Genomic DNA, 5,919 nt, shown 5'->3' on the forward strand with positions numbered 1-5,919 from the left:
AGTGAAGGGGGAGGCTCGCTGACTTCGAGTGCCACCATCGACAGAAAGTTAGTTTTATGCTGACTTGGCAAATAACCTCTTGGAACTCACCAATAGGGATAACAGTGGACAAGAGGAAAATGGGGCCCCGCCTCTCTCCATTTGGATGTAGGACATGAAATGGGAATGGAGGTTAAAATCAAAACCCATGCAGAGATGAAGGTAGGGATGGACTTACGCTTTCAATGCTCTGCCTCATCCCTGTCTTTGATCCCCGCCTTGCCCCGCCTCGTCCCTATCCTTGATCCTCGATCCTTCTTTAGAGATGACAATGGACCAAGGAGAAATGGGCCCCCGCCCTGCCTTGCTCTATTTGGACTGGAGATGGAGGACATGAATTAGGGATGGAGGTTAAAATCAAAACCCGTGTGGTGATGGAGGGTAGGATTTTGAGATAGTGCAACGGTGGAGACCTTGTCCCCAGCCCCTGCCCTGGTCCATTGCCATTCCTACTCACCAACTGGGCCATGTTCAAAGGAGTGCCCATGGGTGGGCAGTTGCCCAACTTCTTTGATGGGTCCATTTGGCAAGGGACTCCGCCGATCATTGGATCTGTCGAGAATCATGAGTCACCCTGTTCTATGCTCACTCTCCCCTTTAGTGATTGCGCTTGGATGGAGTTGGTCTTTTAGACATTCAGAATATCAGTGCCGACCTACTCAGATTGAGGATACAAATCCTTCAATGAAATAGGTTCCATTTCTATTGGCTTATCGATGACAGAGGTAGCCTCTTTGCGTTAGATAACCTCAAATATATTTCTCTACACACTTTCAGGTTCTGGTTTTGAGGATTCTTGTTACATCAATGCATCTTCACATGCATCCATTCTCCTTGAGGGGCCAATTCAGTAATCTTCGCAAGAGGAGGTTGGCATTTCAGGCATGTGTTTGTCAAGTGGTTAGTCGATCCACAGTGGCTGCAAAATCGGATCCTTTGCTCATAGACTATCTTGAATGAAGGAGCACCTATTCAAGTTTGCTATTTCAATTTGAACCTTTGACACAAAATTAAGGGAAACCGATATGCATATGTGAGCTAATGCACAACGCTCCATTTTTCTTGTATGGTTGTTCAAATCAATTAGGGTGCCATCAAGGAACATAGAATATCCTTTAAACACGTCTCTCATCCATCTTTCAACCAAGAGCCTCAAGAGATAGATCCATAACAAAATCTAGTTTGTCACTTGGAGCTTTAGGTCTAGGCCTGGAAACCATTGGTGTGCAACCAATCACCTTCCATGACCTTTCGTGCAGGATTTTTGACATCTCCTCAATGTTGTTTAAACAACTCAGGAAGAGGCCTTGAGTGAGATAGAACTTTATTGAAAATGCTAACTTCCATAGGGCACAAAGTTCCTGGAAGGCATATTGATATTCAATATGCTTTAGCTGATTTCCTCCCACAAATCCAGCCAATACTATCCATTTGAATGACTAACATTTCATCATGGTGTTTCTTAGGAGTTTCCAGTCTCATTGAATCACCATGCTAAACCATGACTTCTCTAGATGAGGCACCAATTGCCAGCGATCCTTCTACTATATTGGCCGAAGATCAGGGTAGAAGAAGGGAAACCGATGCGTCGGGGCTGTGAGAGGTGGTGCTTCTCATCTCCCTCCAAGAGGGGAAAAGGGTTGAAAGGAGAGTCACACTTTACCATCCAACCTCTTAGCGTTTCTTGGTACTGTGCTAATAAGGTTAGAAACCATTTAACCAGATACTTTTACATGTGATTTTTTTTTTTAAAGAAAAGAAGTGAAATATGTTTAGGCTTTTTTTTGAGAACCTTGAATAGGAGGCATATATCTTGTAGTTTTTAGCAATTCTCTCATGCTCTTTGCTTTTTGAGGGCAGTAATGTTGCTAGGGCTGGTAAAAAAACTGAGTAGCTCATGACTGAGCTTGGTTATGCTTGTCATGAACTCATTCGTAATCACTAGAAATATGAGAACTAATGTGTGAACCATGATTTTCATGGATTTTTTGTTCTTTTTTCTTGAATTTAGACCACACAGATGTGATTTACATGCTTGGTTTTATAAGAACCCGCTCTTGAATCATCCGATTTTGATGCATAAACGAGATTTTTTTAAGGCTTTAAAATCAATGGCTCACAATCTTCATAAATATTCAAGCATTCAAAAATCACATATTTTCATAAAAAATACAAGAGCCAGTGGTTGATTCCTATCAAATTCACCATGCCAAGCACATCTACATGGTTGGATTTGCAAAAAAAGTGTTGGAAATACCCATATTTCTGCTTCTCAAATTCTAGTTCTCATATTCTAATTGTTAAGAAACCCAAACACGCACGCACATAAGGAGAAAACACATTTACGTTGTTCAAAAATGAATTCCTACATCCACAGATAGAAAAGGGTTGACACCCCAGTTTATTATTCACTTTCATATCTATGAAGGATATATGTTTCTTCAATATATAGATAAGTCCAGCTAATTCAAAAGGTAACTAATTGTTGAAGATAGACATAATCACAACCGAATGGAAACAGGTAAACAATATGGTAACAAGATAATGTTGACACCAAGTTACCATAAACTCTTATGCAAATCAACAATTATATTCCACACTTACTAAAGAAGCCTCTTCAACAAATGTGGAAAGGATAAGGATTTGCACCAGCTCAATAACATTCTCCCCCTCAAGTTGGTGCACAGATATCTATCAAACCCAACTTGTAATGTAGCTTGTGATGTGTTTCACGACTTAGGGATTTAGTAAAAATATCGGCCAACTGCTCTTTGCTTCCAACATATGACATGTAAACTTCTTTAGCTTGAATCTTCTCTCTCACAAAATGGTAGTTGACTTCAATATGTTTGGTTCTCTCATGGAAAATCAGATTTGCTTCAATGTATATAGCAACCACGTTGTTACACTTAAGTTCCATCGGTTGAGTAATTTTTATGCCCATATTCTGAATGAGAGCCTTAATCCAAATGAGCTCACAAATACATGTTGCCATGGTGCAATACTCATCTTCAACACTGGATCTAGCAACTACCCACTGTTTTTTGCTCTTCCAAGTGACAAGATTACCACCAACAAAAGAACAGAAACCAATTGTTGACCTTCTATCATTAGGGTCCTCTACTCAATCGATGTCAGTAAACCCTATAGTGTTAAGATTTTTATTCTTCTTCATAAGAATCCCCTTGTCTGGGCTCCCTTTAAGATATTAGAGAATTCTATGTGAAGCTTCAACATGAATAGAACGAGGCTGATGCATGAACTGATTGATTACACTCACAACATAGGTAATATCAGGACGTGTAATAGTCAGATATATTAACTTTCCCACAAGCCTTTTAAAACTCTCAATGTTGGCAACAACATCTTTATCATTTTTCTTTAGTTTGCAGTTAGTTTCAAGGAGAGTTTCTGTTGCCTTAGCTCTAATCACTCCAGTATCTTTAAGAAGATCTAAAGTATATTTTCGCTCACACAAGATTTTTTTTTTACTAGAATGTGCAACTTCGATGCCAAGAAAGTACCTTACTTTGCCAAGGTCTTTGATTTCAAATTTGGCATATAAGATCTCTTTGGTTTTCTGCATTATAGCTTTATTCTCTTATGTCATAATTATGTCATCAACATATACTAGTAGGATCACAGTGCCTTGGGAAGAACAATACACAAACATGGTATAGTCAGCAGTACTTAGTTTGAATCCAATTTTATTAAGAACCTTAATTACTGAGCTTGGCAAACCAGGCTCGAGGAGATTGTTTGAGGCCATAAATTGACTTTGAAGTTTGCACACTTTCCCAAGATCACACTTATACCCAGGTGGAAGGTCCATATACACATCTTCTTCCAACTCACCATGAAGGAAGACATTCTTCACATCTAATTGGAAGATGCCCCACTGGAAGATGCCCCACTGCTTATTAGTAGCAACAAAAAAAGAATATAGATAGAACTCATTTTCGCAATAGGTGCAAAGGTTTTAGTGAAGTCAATACCCTCTTTCTGTGTATACCCCTTTGCCACCAATCTTGCTTTATATCTTTTCACAGAGCTGTCACTATTATATTTAATTTTATATATCCACCAACATCCCACTATTTTCTTTCCTTGAGGTAACTCAACTAATGTCCAAGTATTGTTTTGGAGTAATGCCTTTAATTCATCATCCATTGCCGATTTTCATTAAGGGTCTTCACGAGCTTTTTTGTGAATTGATGGTTCATGACGGGCATAGGTCTTGGACAAGTAGGTTTGATAAGACATAGATAGTTTTGAGAGGTCAAACATATGTTCTATAGAATGGGCTTTAGAAGTTTCAGTATCACAATAGGAGTAATAATCACTCAATTTAACTGGGGGCCTAGTGGGTCGAGACGACCTCCTAACATTATCAATTTCTTGAACGGGATTGGACATAGGTATGGACTGGCTTGGGTTAGAACCAGTCACGGGAGATGGTATTTAGATCAGGTATGCAAGAGGTATCAGAAATGGAATCTTGGACATATGAGTCAACCAAACCATTAGGACTAAGGAGATTAGGACCAAAGTCAGTAAGAGGTTCATGAATTGACAAAATAGAACTCAATTTCAAAATTGACATGTCCAGCTGGTTCTCCCCCTCATTTGGATACTGGAAGTAGGGTTCATTTTCAAAAAATCTCATGTCTCTTGATACATACAGTTTTCATGAGATAGGATCGAAACATTTGAAACTCTTCTTTGATGATGAATATCCTAAAAAACACATTTGATGGCTCTTTTTTCAAGCTTGTTTTAAAATTTGTCTTGGAGATGAGCAAAACACTTACACCCAAAAACTTTCAAATGCTTGAAAGAAATTTTTCGATTTCTCAAACTTTTCATAGGAATTCCATTTTCCAAACTAGAACTTGAAATACGGTTTATTATGTAACAGGTTGTAGCAATGGCATTGGCCCAATATTGTTGAGGGATGTTCATATGAAACATGAGTGACCGAGCTACATAGACTAAGTGTCAATTTTTCATTCAACAACCCCGTTTTGTTGAGGGGTTTCAACACAAGTAGTTTGGAGCATTATACCTTGTTGCGTCAAGAAATTACCAAAAACTTCATTAATATACTCTCCTCCATTATCGGACCTCAAAAGTTTGATCTTGTGGTCATATTAAGTAAGCACAAGATTATAAAACTTTTTAAAAACTTTGGCCACCTCATTTTTATGTTTCAGAAAATACACCCAAGTGACCCGAGATTTGTCTTCAATAAATATAACATAATATTTAAAATCAAACACAAAGTCTAGGGGGGCTGGACCCCACATATCAAAGTGCACCAATTCAAAAAACATGTTACTTCTAGCAGAAGAGTTTTGAAATAAAGCCGAGAGACTTTAACAAACTCGCATGCATCAGATGATAAACTATTATTATTCAATTATGGAAGCAACACTTTTATGATTCTAGTAGAAGCATGTCCAAGACGGGAGTGCCAAAGACTATAAGTATTACTTGATTGAGCACGACTTAAAAGAGCTTTCATTGGTTGACTGAAGATATATAATCCATCATGTTCCATGCCTCTACCAATCATCCTCTTTGTTCTTCTGTCCTGAAAAACTACATCTTTTGAAGAAAAAACAACCAAACAATCATGAGTTTTTGTGATCTTAATCATTGATATAAGATTAGCAGCAAGTTTAGGAACAATGATCACTTTAGAATCAATATCTTGATTCATAAGTTTTATATTTTTTGTGCTAGTGATCATCATGATAGATCCATCAACAACATATACCGGTTGTTTTGAACTAATCAAACCATCATCACAATTTGTCATGTGGTCGAAGCTCCTGAATCAATAATCCACTCGTTGTTTGAAAGACATGAAAGGAAGGC

The sequence above is a fragment of the Nuphar pumila genome, chromosome 3, assembly GCF_984573655.1.
Source record: "Nuphar pumila chromosome 3, dmNupPumi1.hap1.1, whole genome shotgun sequence".
Lineage (NCBI taxonomy): Eukaryota > Viridiplantae > Streptophyta > Magnoliopsida > Nymphaeales > Nymphaeaceae > Nuphar > Nuphar pumila.